This window comes from Amia ocellicauda, chromosome 20 (assembly GCF_036373705.1).
Source record: "Amia ocellicauda isolate fAmiCal2 chromosome 20, fAmiCal2.hap1, whole genome shotgun sequence".
NCBI lineage: Eukaryota > Metazoa > Chordata > Actinopteri > Amiiformes > Amiidae > Amia > Amia ocellicauda.
The window spans coordinates 1,545,456-1,563,232 of record NC_089869.1 but is presented as its reverse complement, the minus strand read 5'-3'; the positions used below and the strand labels follow the sequence as shown (position 1 = coordinate 1,563,232).

At 37.4% G+C, this 17,777-nt stretch overlaps 1 protein-coding gene across 5 annotated transcripts in view; it reads left to right on the top strand.

Annotated features, from left to right (window-relative positions):
• lcor (ligand dependent nuclear receptor corepressor) overlaps positions 1-17,777 on the top strand; it is a 142,952-nt gene that overhangs the window by 437 nt on the left and 124,738 nt on the right. The window lies entirely within an intron of this gene.

The following is a 17,777-nucleotide window of genomic DNA, read 5'->3' as shown; positions in this document are numbered from 1 at the left end:
GTGGCTGTAGATAACGTTGTAGCTTAATGACATTTTGGTGTTTATTTCTCGTACGGAGGGTGTTACACGTTCACGGCGGGAGTTCTGCTCTAACCAATCAGGAGGTCCGTTGCCACCGGGTGCGCGCTTTTTTTGCCATTTTATTTTGTGGTGGGGGAGGGCGAAGCGCGCTCCTCGCTCCTGCTGCCGGGGTCGGGCGATGCGCGCACCCTGCCTGCCCTCGAGTCGGCACTGGAGGGAGCGCGCATTGGTGCAATACTAGAAATCGCAATGAAAATTGCTGTATTTTTTAAATGAGGCAAGATGGAGAAGCCATAATGATTTAAATGTATCATTTAAGTGGTATTATTGCAATGCCAATTAAAGTTGCAAGTTGAAAATACATGGGCATATTTGTAGTGAATGTGTTGATGAATAAAGCTAGCTATAAATGTTGGTGAATTTTTTTTAGTAATCTTTTTAGTTACATTATTTTGGCCATTAAGCCATTTTTTTAAATTCGGGTGGATATAGTTGGCATCGGTATATATTAATTGTGATCTCACTTTAAACTGCAATAAGTGTCCTCCACACACATTGTATTGATCGAAACATTTGGGAATGAGAATTAGCAAGTAGAAATGTCTCTTCCCCCCCCCTTTCCTAGTGTTTCATGATGTTTAATCCATTTAAGTCAGTATATTCCATGGTATTTGGAGATTAGGATTCACTTCACGGTGCTCTTTAATCCCAAAGGGTTCTCTTCGTTCAAAATGCATAATCATTTTAGGTTAGTGTTAGGTTAGAGAGAGAAAAATGCATCTTTATTTAGGTAAATCAGTACCTTGTTTTCATATTTTAATTTGCTCGGAGCTGTGTTAATCAATTAAATTATTTCCGCATTAAATATGTAGGTAATGAAATAATTCACGTCGCCTTTGCAATGTAATAAATAAATAAAATACAAATTGAAAATTCAGACTTTACAAGGGTGGTTGACATTATCAAGTGTTATACGGAAACAAGTTGAATTAATATAAGGATAAAGCATATTTAACGGTGGATAATATATTCCTTTAAAATGTTAGTTGTAGCAGAATTCCTTACGGAGTGTTAAATTCTGAGATGTTATACCGGACCTCGACACGATATCGAATCCGGTTATTTTCATTAGTGATCTGTGTGGAAGTCATTTGTTCCTTATCAAGCCTCATCGCTTCTTGTCTTCAAAGGCACTAATGCTTAAATTCTGATCAGTGTTTTAAGGAGTAGCATTGTGAGGTTGCAAAAGTTTGTTTCAGCTAAACAAAACATTTTTATTCCTCATGTATTTTTTACTTTCCTATTTTATACCAGGTTTAAACGACCTGAAAGATTAGTTCCTCTTTATAGGCACTCATCACAGGATACAGGTTTGTGAAAACGAGGAAACCAAACTTTAAGGATTAATCGATAGACTTTAATGGATGTGATTAGTTATGTTTTGACATCAGTTATTGAGTTCGAGTTCTTTCAACACTATCAAGCAGTGTAGATTGATAGTGAATAATACATGGATACAATTAATCTGGGTGCAGGGGTGGACACACACATTGTTATAAACAATTCAGTCATCCTATATGGCTGTTTCACCATGTCTGTGTGTTGATAGTGCCAGCACATAATACACGAAAACCCTAACATTGAGTTGTAATATGAAAACATCTTAATTTTGCTCACTTTACCATGAGATACGTTTGTTTGTATCTAAATGAACCAGCTACCAGCTTGAACTTCTGTAAATCTTCTGTCAAATATTATACTTTGCTGAACTTTATTTGATATACTATTTAGGGAAGATCTGATATGGTTGTCAATATTAATATACAAATTACAAGCTCTCAATCTTATTTTAAATCCACTAATGAAAATATATTTTACTCTAGAGCTACATTAGTTTAATGAATCATACTATCCATACATGTATGCACACACTTTACTACTTAAGATGTTAGTTTTTGTGTAACTTATAAAGAAATTGATTTATCTAACACATTGCATATTTGAAATATTGTGTGTTGTACATGATTTAAAGGTGAGCCTGGCTCAGACATAGCTGCTTATCAGTTGGTGCAGACTATGCAATTTTATTTGCACTAGCACAGATCTCAGACAAAAATGCATAAGGTATGTCAACTTTATGCAAATTGTCTAGACGTTCTGTTTTTTTATTTTATTTTATTTTTTTATGCAGATTAAAAAAAATAATAATAAAAAAATATTAAGTGTGGTCATATGCAAGTACACTGAAACAGGCGATCTGGAAAAGCAGGGTAATGCATATCCTTTGGAATTTCAGAATTATACCACCCTTGAATATAACCCTTCATAAAGCATATACACAAACATAAATATAAAATGAATGGACTGTGATTAAGACCTTGTTTTTATTTTTTAATATGTGTAATTTGCACTGGTGTTTGAAATCCAAGTCCTAACACTTGAAGTACAGCTTAAACAGGCTTTCAAAAAATTAAGATGTAGAAAGCCAGTGTCAGTGAAGAGATTTATTTGCTATCCAGGTGTTCCTGGGTGGTCAGAGAAGGCACTCTTGTTGGCCCTGCCACAGGCTGCTCAGAAGTCTGTTATTTCCATCCATGACTTACAAATAGCCTTTATTCCCCCTCCATTCACACCTGTTAAGCAGAATCATGAATGCAAGATTTTCTAAAAAGTCAACTGGAAGTACAGATGTATATTAAATGTATATGTATAGAGAGAGGAAGATAAGAGTTTAGTCTTACCCCTTACATGTATAAGAGCGTGATTTCTTTTTATGTGCCCAAAGAAATTATATATTTCTTGAATCCCAAAATGCATTAACGGCCTTTTCAGTTGTAGTCAGTCCATTTAATCGCAAACAAAACATATAAGGATTTCCCCAGGTGACTGTTTTTTTAATAAGACGATCCAAAGAATAACCTTCATGGTTATAATAACCTGTCCAAAACTTAAATGGAATGTAACCATGTTTATTAAATTTAGGTCTGTCATTAATGACTATCTAGGTAATCGAGTATTCTGACGATTAATCGAGTTAATTGAATAAAGTGTGCAAAAACACTGCTTTTTTTAAGTGCTTTATTGCAACATTGTTCTTGTTTTTCAATATAAACATATTATCAATGTGTGTTAAGCACACGCTTCTTGCTTTAATGTTTCTTAACCAAAACCAAAGATGTTTTTTGTTAGTAACCAATCAACAAGCATTTAAAGCACAGATTTTTGTATTGGTAAAAAAAACTATCTCTTAGGAATGGCGGTGTGCTGAAAATGATCACCAAATGAGAGTACATTTAAGGGAGTCCAATGAGGCATGATTTTAACATTTTACTGCTTTGACTGATTTAAAACTTATTCAGGCAATTTGTTTGTATTGTAAACTTTTAATTGGGCACATTGTCAGTATTGTAGACCGTTATTATTGCTGTGATTTGGAAGAGCAGCAGGCAGAAGTTTATCACAAGAATGTAAATGTGAGGGGGTGAAGGTACAGATTAAGACTTCTCTAGTTTATTTCAGCTGGTCAACCTATATGTCAGAATCCCCTTTTCAACCCAAACCATATAATGGAGACGCAAGAAAACTGCAAAGAATAAGAAATGCACAGAAGTAATAGTCTGAGATGTAGGGCTGCCCCCGACTAAAGATTTTCCTAGTCGACTAGTAGTCGTTATTTTAAGCCATTAGTCATACATTGGTACATTTTTAAAATGTATGAAATAAATATAAATTATAAACAAACAAATATACAGCAAACTGAAACACTTAGAAATATCAGTGCGTTTGGGAACATTGTACCCTGGCTCGAGGAATTCGATAATTTGTTTGAAACCTTGACAATGTTGATGGGTCTCATGTCAAGTGCAATAAAATCTGCTATTTTGTCCGTAATATCTTTCTTTTTGCGGTAAGGGAGGGTCTCGTAAATAGTGTTTTCTGAGTCAATGTCTGCTTTAAATATGAAGTTGAGGCTGACTCGTCATCTCCGCAGTATAGTGAATGTGCCTGTAGAGAGAAATGCATATTAAGTTAAACATACAGTAAGCGAGGTACTAATTTAACTTCCCCACGAACACTTGGATAAGCCTAATAGCACATATTTATCTAGATTATCTAATGTTAGAGCGAGCGGCCATGCAAAGTGGCTGATGTTAGGCTACTTACATGTTTCAAATGATAAACCATGTTTGAGGTCGATGAATGATAGGCGAACGTTTGCCTGCAGAGTTTGCATGTCACCTTCTTGAAGTCATCCTTTTGCCCTCTTAAAATTATCCTAAACTTTGGATTTCCTGCCCGACATAATTACTGCATGGACCAGCTGTGTAAACGATCATGTCTGTCGCTGACTGTGTGACTTTGCCACTTCCTGTGGAGTTTTTTTTTTTTTTTTTTTTTCCACAACAAACCGACCAATCAAAACTTGGTCGACCAAGACTTTCCTCATCGACTAACGTTTGGTTGACTATTAGGGGGCAGCCCTACCGAGATGTATTCAACACAGCAAAGGAGAGAACACATCTGCCCCGAATCGAACATGCGTGTTTACAATCAATGCAAAGTAAGCAATATACATTATTATGGTTATGATTAAATAATATGGGTAGTAATGACAACAATAGTATATTTGAAGATGGTTTTATATTTATTCAGCACAGCCTGATTTTGTTTTGTTTTTGTGTTGCAGTGTAGTTCTGCGGGGCTTCTAGACAGGTGTGCTCTTTGCAAAACTTTTTTTTTTTTGTGTGTTTATAAGCTGGGTTCATTTTTAAATCTTTATTTTGATAATAAAAATGGTGTCTGTATAACTTATGCTGGGGTCACACTACACTATTTGTACAGTTCTACCCGATTTTGTGAACAGTGGGCAGCTCACACTTAACTACTGTATTGCACTGAATTTGTGTCTTTTGCGTCGTGAAGGAGCGCACACTACCCGATCGCTAAAGTACAGGAGAGCACACACTACATGACTGATCCGAAATCCTTGTCGTGGCGATCTGCATCACCTACAAATCTCGCAGAAACAAGCCTGATCCACACAGCGAAAAGGTCAACAAACACGGACATGCACATAAGAACATAAGAGTTTACAAACAAGAGGAGGCCATTCGACCCATCGTGCTCGTTTGGTGTCCATTAATAACTAAGTGATCCAAGGATCCTATCCAGTCTATTTTTAAATGTTCCCAAATTTTCAGCATCTACCACATCGCTGGGGACTTTGTTCCAGATTGTGACTACTTTCTGTGTAAAGAAGCGTCTCCTGTTTTCCGTTTTGAATGCCTAGTAGCCCAATTTCCATTTGTGTCCCCGGGTGTGTGTGTCCCTGCTGATCTGGAAAAGCTCCTCTGGTTTGATGTGGTCGATGCCTTTCATGATTTTGAAGACTTGGATCAAGTCCCCACTTAGTCTCCTCTGTTCCAGGGTGAAAAGGTTCAGTTCCCTCAGTCTCTCAGAGTAGGACATTCCCTTCAGACCTGGAATAAGTCTGGTTGCTCTCCTGCCTCTAGAGCAGCAATATCCTGTGTGTGGTGCCTAGAACTGTACACAGTATTCCAGATGAGGTCTAACTAGTGCATTGTACAGTCTTAACATTACCTCCCCTGTTTTAAATTCTACACTTTTGACAATATACTCTAGCATTTTGTTTGCCTTTTTTATTGCTTCCCCACATTGTTTGGATGGAGAAAGACCTAGGAGTCTATGTGGACTCCTCACTTTCTCATGTGTTACTTCATCTAGTTCTATTCCTCCCATACTGTAATTATATTGGAGATTTTTGTTACCCGCGTGTATTACCTTGCACTTGTCCACATTGAATTTCATCTGCCAGGTGTCGGCCCACAACTGAATGTTATTGAAGTCCCTTTGAATACCCTATGCTGCCGAGATTGTATCTGCTGAGCCACCTATTTTAGTATCATCTGCAAATTTTACAAGTTTGCTAACTATCCCAGAGTCCAGATCATTTAATATAGATTAGAAAAACCACAGGGATCAGTACTAGGGCCTTTGCAACTCCACTAACAACCTCACTCCAGTTAGAAGCGACTCCTCTAATCGACACCCTCCTATTCCTATACATCAACCAGTTCATAATCCATCTACTTACATTACCCTGAATGCCTACAGCTTCCAATTTGAGGATCAGTCCTTGGTGTGGAACCTTTATCGAAAGCTTTTTGAAAATCTAAGTATATCATATCATCTGCTTTCACATGATCTACAGCTGCAGTTGCGTGTTCAAAACATTCTAATAAATTAGTAAGACGTGATCTGCCTCGTCTAAACCCATGTTGACTATCTCCAAGAATATGTTTTTCATTAAGATGCTCCTCTATTTTCTGTCTAATCATTATTTCCAACATTCTACAGGTGATGCAGGTGAGACTGATTGGTCTGTAATTTCCTGGCTCAATTTTGTCCCCTTTCTTGTGGATTCGTATGACATTTGCTGTCTTCCAGTAAGTTGGCACATCCCCTGTTCTAAGTGTCATTTGGAATATTTGACTTAGCGGCCTATAAATGATTTCCCTTATTTCTTTAAGTACTGTTGGAAATATACCATCTGGCCCAGGTGATTTGTTTGTTTTTAATTCTGCTAGTACCTCCTCCTCATTTATCCTGATCTCTCTTAGGATTTGCCTGGACTGATTGTTAACCTGTGGCATGTTATCTGTCTTTTCTTTTGTAAAATCCTCTGTGAAATAGTCATTTTGAACATTTCCCACACCTTGTTCGTTGTCCAAGATATTTCAATTTTTGCCCTCTATCTGTTTCACTTGAAATCCCACATTATAACAGCCACATCCTTGCTACATGCAGTCCTGATTACACTGTACAATGCAACATCTTGCTGAATATCTGAGTTGGGTGGTCTGTAACACACTCCTACCACTAATCCTCCACATCTCTTGTCCAAAAGTTTCACCCACAAAGATTCTGTTCCGTTACTGGGATTTAATTTTAGTTCTTCTGCCTCAAGGTCACGTTTGTGTAGCACAGATCTGCGCTTCTCCACCAATGGAATCAGTGGATTTCTGCAGATCTGTGCAAAACTGCGGAAAGAACGCGACCACAAGCCGCTGTTGTTTGTGTTCATCTGTGCGGACAAACGCAAAAAGCGTATAGTATTTTAAAATAACGTACTCCGAAATATCCATTGGTATTTGAATTATTTTAATAAATACGTATGGGAATCTTATTCTCCTGTCATGTTTATATGTTTATTCTTCCTGTTTCTTTTCTCTTCTTCAGTCAGCTCGGCTCTTATTGGTGCCGATCGAGTCGTAAATATTAAACATGCTTAATAAAATCATAGCGGCTCCGACCAGCTTACGATCAGATCAGAGGGCAAACGATCGCATCGCAGCCCTTCTCACACTACACGACCATCGGTGGCGGGGACGCGCCCCGACCAGACTGCTTGTCATGACGATCAGTGCAGATGTGTCGTGAGGGCCAAATCGGGCTTAAAATCGTGTAGATTGACCCCAGCATTAGGTTTCTTTGCTAAAGCATATTTCTTCATTCTAAAAATAAATTAATTACAGAAAGAATGAAACGCCTTTTAAATTAAATTTCTTCCATTTCTTGTGATGTATAGGTTTCTTATGATCGTCATATTTATGTAAAGTTAAGTAATTTATTGCACTATACCAAGTGCTATGATTTGTGTGAGAGCGCTATAGTCCTGACATGTCGCTGTGAGCTACTCTGAGGGTTAATGGAAGCCTCGAGGCAGTCAATTGTAATCGTGGATTTTTATAAATTAAATTATTTGAGTTACTCGATTGAATCGTGACAGCCCTAATTAAATTATAGTGTTGTGAAAATTGATGAGCCCATTTTTTCCCCATACGTTTTTTTTTGTTTGTTTGTTTGTTTAGGTATGGAAGACATGCACTTTGTCACTAACCAGTATGTCTGAAATAGTCATGTTAAGAACTCATGTAGGTTTTAACTTACTACTGCATCACTACTACAGTGTAATGGTGTCAGGTTTCACATTTCTTTGTAGAGTAGTACAATATTAGCCTTAAAAACTAAAAAATGGTTAATGCTCAAATGTAGAAGACCATAATTGCACAACCATTATGAACTGAATACAGAATTCTATGGATTTCTCATAAGAAAATAATGTGGTCACCTGACCATTACTTGTGTTGGTATGGAATAATGCTTATATATTGTAATGAAGCTTTATACTGAATGTGAGTGGGTATCTGAATGCTAAATTGTAGGTATCGGTTATGAAATCTGTAATGTTTAAGCATCTATTGCAAAGAAAATGGTTTACCTTGAAGCAAAACAAGTTGTAAAATGTATCCCATGTGAACTCAAAATTGTTTATATAATACTATATGCATTTGCCTCAGGATATGACAATATAGTACTTAGTGTAAATAAGTTTTAATAACTCAATTTACATTAACTGAATCAGATGTCTTGAATTCAACCGCCAGTTACTGTGTGGAATCAATAAAAAGTGAGTACTGTCATGTGATCAGCTTTGTGAAAACCCTGCATTATCTCTGTATACATGGCCTTTTACACAGGAATGGCATTCATTCCTAAACTTTTGTGCCTTGGGGAAAAGTGTTTTTGGAATTGTAAAGAACCAAGGACAATAATAAAGCCTTCCGTTAGTCATTTATTCCAGTCTCCCATTGGAATCAAGTGACACATTTATGAGCATACCTCTGATTTTCAGTTGCATGTTTAGTTTTTCTTAATTTTTACATGTGCCTTGTTCCTTTATCCATAGCATTTTATATTTACTAGTACAGATATTTTATTTTGCATCACATGCTTTGCACTTGAGCTCCTCTGGATATAAACAGATGTATTTGTAAGGTTAAGTAATACTTTGTTGCTTTAAGCTTCCATACTGTAAGACATATTTTCTTGGAATTAATAGTACACTAGCAGATGTTGAATACATTCCCAGTTGTTACAGATTTTGCTATTGGAGGGTACCACTTACTGTTAAATTTATTTTCAATTATTATTGTGAACTTTTAAGATTTGTCAGTTTCCTTTACGTTGTCCATTTGTACTTAAGTGCCCTAGATCTTTGTGTCCATTACCGTTAGGGCTGTGCGATATGACTATATATCGTTTGACGATAGAAAAACGTCTATAGTTTCATATTATGCTATATCGTTTATATCGTGGTGTCGCAAATTGCAATCTTTACGGCAGTATTTTTCGTCATTAGGACGGTGTGTGTTCTCCCTGGTTCTTCCACATGTGTTGGATGCGGCAAGAAATGAGCATCAGAAACACAGACAGACATGGAGGAGAGTGAGCTGACACAGCGTAACCACTATAACAGAAAGACACTTTATTGCACAAGCGCACATGTTCCGCCCTGCTCTCGGCTAAACTCGAGCTGCAAGCACCCCCAACCCCACTAATTTAGACTGATATCATTTATATAAAAATAATAATGTTTGTTTGTGCCTTTTTAATAAATTGGAAAGCAATGCAAACGCATGCAGAAAGTATCATTTTCTTTTTATTAAGATGGTGAAGTGGTTCAACAGTATTATTTGCTTTTTATTTATTTATTTATTTATTATTATTATAATTATAACTATTTTGTATTAACAACGTGCTGTACTTGTAAGTAGAATCGAAACGCGACAGTCAGAGGAGAAATGTCTCTGTATAGCAGATGTTAATGCGCCACTATAAACCCGGCTGTGGTAAATCTACCTGAATCTATACCATATTACAGTTCATGTGTTGCGTGATTACTATGACTTGTGTTATTGTTATGTGACAGTAAATCTTAATGTGTATATGTATATATGTGCTCTGAGGAAGATAAGTCGAAACGCGTAAGCATTATGATGTTCACTTTTTCTCTAAAAAAATAATTTGTGATATCGGTGAATGTGGACTATTTTTAGATGGGAGCTGCTGTACCATCCTAATATAATACGGTTAATTGTTCTATATAAAATCCCTGGGATAAGGCATCCCGCATTTAAGATTTATTAAAACTATTGTAATGCCAGCTATTTTTAAACTTATGTATGTATGTATATATAATATATATATATGTGTGTGTGTGTATGTATGTGTAATATATATCCCATAACAACATAACACGTGTAATAGTAATCACACAACACTTGCCCTGTATTGTGTTGCATTCTGCTTATATTTGCCATGACAGCCTGTATGTAGTATTTGTTAGTTTTGCTTATTGAAGGATTAACAAAATACTTGTAGTTTGAATGTCTTTGGTCTTATTTTGTGGCTTGATTGGATAAAAACAATAAATATTGAGAGATATATCGTGTATCGCCCAAACTTCTAAAAATATAGAGATATTATTTTTAAGTCATATCGCCCAGCCCTAATTACCGTCAATGAACTGTAATCCTACTAAACTACAGATGTTTAACAACTAACAGTTTGTATGTGTACTAGTATGTAGTTCCATGACATAGGGTGCTTATGTTACCCCTGGACTCAAATGGGTATCTCCATACTGCTACATCCTGAACTTTGAACTTGAATTAGAAAGCCTGTACAGTTCCAGGCGAAGCTATACGGTTAATATTAGATACTATAATCACTTTGCGTTATTATAGTCTGCTGTCTGCTGTTGATTTTTATGGATTTACACATACTAATCATTGCGAAACACCCCCCAATATGGCTGCATACCGACGAAAAAGCATGAGGAAAAGAAAGCAAAAGGAAATTGAGGTAAGTGCAGCATTTTTGCCAGAAATTATGCATAGGCAGTGGTGGGTTTCTTGTCCAGCAGGGGTGGATGGGGGATATGCTGTTGGATTGATGGAGTGGGGTAGTCTGAGCAGACGAAAGTGGGTGGGTTAGCTGTAGCGAATGAGCAGGGTGCAGTTTACGCATTTCCCTAAACTGGCAATTGAATAAAAATGTATACAAAATGAAAAAGAAAAACCATATTGTTCGGTCAATTACAGCTGTAATTGCCAAATATTCTTTTATAAAACGGATAGTCACAACCTTTGTAGTTAATTTGAAATTGTGACAATAAAAAGTCGTGATAATATCGGCAACAATAATACAAGAGTCTGACACGACATGCGTGAGAGTTGAAAGGTCTGCTATTATGCCATTTCCATACGTCTTCTACTGTATTTTTACATAGATATTTATTTAACAGTTGTTGTGTTAGAGAAGTATTCAACAGTTGCATCAATTACAACCTGTTAAGTGTTAAAATACATCTCTATCGCAAATCGTTTATTGCTGCGTAGCTGAGATTCTGCTGAAGAGAAACGTGATGTTTGTTTACATCGCGTCTTTGCTGGCGTGCATGGTATTGACCAATGGAAAGGACGTTACTGTCTATCATCATTCCTAGAGATAATACATTTTTTACCCACCCACACACCGTGACTCTATAAATATCTAGCCAATCCAATGAAATCCTTTTAACCCTCCTGTTATGTTGCGGGTCAAATTGACCCATTTCAAAGTTTAAAAATACAGGAAAATATTTTTAATATTTTGCTGGGCTTAATTAGTGTAATGAACATGTAAATGGAAAATGACTAATGTGTTTGGAACCCCCCCTGCATGATTATATTACACACATACTGTTGGGGTCAGTTTGACCCGGCAGTGAGAATGGAGCCTACAAAGGGTAAAAATATCAAACTCAGAGCGAAATTGATTTTTCTTTCCAAATATGAGACACAATGTGATTGCCTAATCCCTCCCAACCCCAACCCCACACACACATGCAGAGAATTTGTTCCTGGACCCCAACTACACCCCTTCCCGAAAAGAAAAGTCAGAGAAGTATCAAATATCATTCTACCTAAGACGGGAACCTTTTATTTCGCATGGGGAAAACTCTGCCCAGACTCAGGAAGGATGGGCAACAAATATAAAAGGGTCCTTGCATATAGTCTTATGAACATTATGCATCTGTACTCTCTCAGAGGTTGGAAAGATGAGCAATATGAGCAGAATAATGACGGTCCAGGATGCTCTGGAACACATCCCTGATCAAGATCGTGAAGTAGTGGAAGAAGTGTCTGAAATTGAAGACGATCCTGAGATCAATTCTGATCATGATGATAAATTGTCAGATGATGAGGGTATTGTCCCATAGCCACCAACTCCAAGAGAGACATTCATATAAAATAATGGCCAAATAGAATGGTCCTATCCCTGAACATGCGTCGGGGAACAATATCAGCTACAAACATAATAAAGGCAGTGCCAGAGCCCACTAGGATGCCGGTGACTCCTGTTACAGATATAAAGTCTGCTTTTGAGCTGCTCATTCCTAAATCATTTTAAAAAATTGTTCTAGAAATGACTAATCTAGAAGGGAGGTGTATTTTGGGGCAGGAGTGGAGAGAACTGGACGAAACCCATTTACGTGCTTATTTGGGACTTCTCATTCTGGCTGGGGTTTATAAGTCCAAAGATGAATCGACAGCCAGCCTGTGGGATGCAGAGACCGGCAGGGTCATATTCCGAACCACCATGTCTTTGGAGACCTTTCATATTTTCTGAAGGGGTTTGATAATTGGGAGACGAGAGCTGGCAGCTATTAGGACAGTGTGGGACAAGTGGGTAGAGCGGCTGCTACTACTCTGCAACCAGGTCCTAATGTCACCGTGGATGAAAGGCTGGTGGCATTCAGAGGTTGCTGCCCCTTTAGGCAATACATGCCTTCAAAGCCATGTCCAAGTCAAAATAAAATAAGAATAAATAAAACACATGTGTTGAATGTCTAGTTTTTGCCAATGTACAGAAAAAAGTTTGAAAATGATTTTTTAATTAAAAACGAGTGACTTATCATCAGTAAACCATGATCTGTAAGGGGTGAGAACTTGATTACACTAAATATTGATTTAAATTGATATTAATTGAGCTAAAGATAATGTTTATGGAGAAACATTTTTTTAATCTACTTTCAGATGGTTAAACATGCACCAGGTCAATTTGACCCGGGAACATTATTGCTGTTCCTAACAGTTGAACATAACAGGAGGGTTAATGACATGCAGAAAACCAGAGAAGGGAGTAGCACTGAAGAGGAAGAGGAGTATGAAGAGCAATAATGTGTCACCATATAACACCCCTTCTCATGTGTTAATTTAGTGTTAATACAGATCCCCATTAGCTGCCATGTTATTGCATATGTGATTGTGCGGAAGCATCTTTTTCAAATTAATCAGTCTCTAGGCAAGTGTTACAATTCAATAGAATGCAGTGTTTTGATCAAAGACCTTATAACACTTGCAAATAGAAACTGTGTGGGCATGCTTTTTCTATCCAGATCCTTTTCCCTCATACACACCTGTCTAGTCTATACAGGTGTGCAGTTATCTTTTGTTATAGTGATTGATTAACTACCTGAATAATTGCCAAGTTTTTACAAGTTCACCACACATTTATGCACCCCCAGTCAGTTATAGGCCTGATATAGGCTATTCAAGAAGGGGGGCTCAAAGATGGCCAAACAAAAATATTTTTATTTTACTAATTTATTTATTTTAAGTTATATTGTGCTTTGTTGGTATAATGTCTGCTGGAATGTAAAAAAAAATCAGTGTTAAAAAGAAATATTTTTAAATTGTAGTTTTGTAATTGATTTTGTCATTGAAAAGCAAGACAAAATAGTAAAAAGCACATTTAGACTATTTAATTTATGCAATGGTGAAAACATTGGCAAAATAAATGGAAACAAAATGTGGAAAAACCACGTTCGGTATCCGGCCTTCGGCCAAGTGTTTCATTATAATCAGTTTTGGCTTCGGCCAAGAATTTTCATTTTGGTGCATCCTTAGTTTTTATTATATTTGTCCGTTCACACTTTATTTGTTGTGGTGTTCAAGGGGGGTGGTTTGTGAACTTGGGGCTCCCACCCCCCCCATTATAATGGTAGGAGAAACCCTGGCTGCTTCTTCTGGTGTGTTTATTGCTGTGCGAGTTTGGGGAAAAAATATTCTATCTTTCTAGTAATGTTTTGTTTTTTGGTGATTCAATGAGCACCTTTTTACAGGAGCGAATACCTTTGCACATAGTGTAACTCGGCACTCGCATAAAGCAACACGGAAGCCAAAACAAAACCAAACCACAAATCAAAATCATCCTATAAATACTCATTACCTCCTTTCCATTCCTTTCCTTACCTCATGCATTTTTGCTGAAATATTCATGTTTGAATGGTGTTTCGCAATGATTAGTATGTGTAAATGCATACAAAATCAGATGGCATAAGATACTACAGCAAAATGTTCAACAAGCACCTTTAATAGATTCTACACTTATATTTGCTTGTAGATATGCTGTACACTGAATTTCTGCAATATTAATACCCAAAGAAAAATGTAGTCACAATGGCACAGCGTGGCATTTAGAACTCACGTGTGAAAAGAATAACATGACCAAGGTTTCTTCAATCAATCAATCAATCAATCAATCAGTGTATTTGTATAGCATATTTAAAAACAACACGTTGACCAAAGTGCTTTACACTAACAAAATTTAAAATAGTCACGATTAAAAACAAACACAATATAAAACAAGACAATAACAGAAAATCTAAGAACAATTCTAAGCAATAGAATAAAAATGAGTCTTCAACCGAGACTTAAAAGACTCAATACTATCGCATGATCTTATATGAATTGGCAGACTATTCCAAAGTCGAGGGGTTCAAACGAGATTTAGGAACACTTAAAACCAAACTGTGAAAATCTTAAAAGTCTAGTGGTTTGATGTTGATGTAAGAGATCTAAAATATAATGTGGTGCCAGTCCATGTAAACCCTTAAAAACTGTTAAAAGTACCATAAATTGAACTGGAAGCCAATGCAAAGAGGCTAAAATAGGAGAAATACTTATGTGCTTACTTAACAAGTTAAAAATTTAAAATGTAAATGTAATTGGTTATGATTAGGACAAGTGTTTTCAAAACCTAAACATTGTTACATTTCTTTACTCTTGCCTAGTGTATATAATAACTTTCCAAAAACAACTGCATAGTACCCCCCCAAAGAATTACAATCTGGAACCAAAATTAATTTAATTGGGATTTTCGGTCACTGATCAACACAAAGTAGGCTTTTACATAATGTCAATGTTGGAAAAAAGTTGTATATATTTTTTTTAATTAACTACATCTAAAAACTGAAAAGTTGATTGCATAACTGATCACTAGGGATGTTAATAGTTTTCCATTTAAACTTTTTAAAATCAGAAACTGATGGGTCAAATATTTATTCTGGTTTTAGGTTTGCAATGTTGCCTTTGAGATTTGTACTAGAATAAACCCTGCTGATATGATTAAAACCTCCACATTTAAAAGGATAAGGGCACTTTACAAGCATCACGTGGTGGGGGAGGGTTAAATCGAGCATTCTTTAAATCGACAGCATAACATTTCTGTAATTGTGCAATGTATGCTCTTTTTAAAATGCTTCACTTTTTACATTGTGCTTTTGTAATCTACAGTAATTAAGTGTTCCTGAAAAATATTTTATATAAATAAGTGTGTGTGTTGGCGGTGGGTGCGCTGATAACATTTAAACAGTATTTTTAAAATGTTTAAACATTTACAAAATTAAACTGAATCCAACACCCCTAGTATTCACCCCTTTCTTATGACACAAATAAGCAGTGGTGCGGCCAAATGCCTTCAGAAGTCACATGATCTCAGATTATATACACCTGTTTCTGGAAGGCCCCAGAGTATGTCAGATAGGGCTTCAACAAGCTACTATTTTGATAATCAATTAATCTGTCAATTACTACTTCGATTAATCAAAAAAAAGAAAAAAAAAAAAACGCTTGCATTTAATGCTGGAATTTTGTTTTTGTTTTTTCCACATCCTCATGCTCTCTTTAAAACTGCTTGAGATGACGGTTATGTGCAAGAAATAAAGGGTTTTATAAAGTGCGTATGCTGTGTACTTGGTGTGGTTTTAAGGGATCCAGTGGGCAATGTCCTTGATGGACAACTTTCTGGATGACGGACTACAAATGGATCCAGTGCAATGGCCAGTACTGTGCTGAGCTGTCTTCTTATTTCGTTATGGCTCCAATGTGTTTTCTCTTCAGGTGCTCATGCACGTCTCTTATAGCGCTTTTCCACTGACGTGGTGCCCATGCTGGTTCGGAGCTGGTGCCTAATCTGTAACCGTTCAGCGCTTTTCCACCGCAAAAAAACTGGTTTCCGCCCAGCACGGAGCCGCTTTTGCGGGCATCAAAAACTTGCTGGTCTGGAATCAAGGAACCCGTGACGTCAGGGGCCGGGGGGTGGGGTATGTAGTTGGAGTTCAACCGCCATTTTTAAAATGCTAGCAGACTTCCGAGCAGTGAGGAAAGTTTTGATTTAAAAATGATTGAAATCGGCAGCAAACGGCGGTCTGTCGAGGAGAGAGACACTTCAGTAACAATATGGTCTAACCAGGTTAACTATTTAGTTAGGAGTTGTCAAATGGCAGCAATGAGAAGATGACTGAGCTCACCTTCCGTGAAAGGAAAGACGTGTTACAGCAATATTATGATGATGGAGAGTTAATGCGATGATATAGATTGAATAGAAATATTGTTAATGAACTGGTCATTAACTGGTCTTTACAGGCAGTTTCTTCTGCCACTGGCAGAAATGCGGTGTTATGCCAAATTTAGCGTCCCCTACAAATCATGTCTCTGGTTAGCACAGGGCGAATACCACAACATACATATTTTTTCAATTGTTTGCAATGGGAGCGCCGCATTTTTTAAACGCCGGCAGTGTGACGCGGCGCCGAGCGTCTTTTTCACGCCGAGTGCCGAGCACTGGGCATTTTTTTCTGGTCGCCGAGAGTTGAAAAATGTTAAACTTTGGGTAAAACGCAGCGCTCGTCACGATCACTTTTTACCCAGCCGTCCAATCACAGTGCAGGAGGGGCGGGACAAATACCACACCGACCGTCCGTTCTCTCTCTCTACGGGCTTCAGCCTTCCCTCTACCATGTGCCGACATTGTACATTCAGTATTTGTTAGCAACACCAACACATGACTTCCGCGGATATTCCGTATCGTAGCACTGAAACAGCGCTGCGCCTCCAGAGCACGCTGAAGCGCTCGCAGCTGGGCGCTTTCAGACGAGCGCCGGGCGTTTTCAGCTGCGGAAAACTCTTTGGTGGACAAATGGCCTAAGAGAAGATCAAATACACAATAAGTGCTGTTGACAGTGATGCGCTTAGTGCAGCGAGCACTTGCACGCTAGCACAGTGCTTACCATGTATTATTATTATTATTGTGTATATCTTGGCAGACGCCCTTATCCAGGGCGACTTTCAAAACATAAGAGCATTGTTGCGGTGTCTGCCAACAGGGACAATGCAACAGTGATTTGGGACCATCATCACAGACTTCATCAATAAGCAGAATTTTCCATCAAACAGAAGTGTTTACAGAAAACATAAGTATTTACAAGTTGCCACAGAGAGACAGGAGAGTACAGGTTAGAGGCAGCCATCTTGTTGTTTGACTAGTTTCAGACTAGTCTTAGCATTGCTCATTTTGTTTTAAGTTTGCCTAAATTGAAGTTAGCATTGTCTAGTTTGTGTAAATTGAAGTCAATTTTCAGCTGCTGAGTTGGTGAAAGTAAACATGTTGTAGAAGGGAGATTTTGTCTAGGACTACTAGCAGGAATTCTGTGGCAGGAGAAGCACAGTGTGGCCAGTTAGGTGTGAATTGGGGATAGGTAGACAAAAGCTACTTAAAGCAGCTGT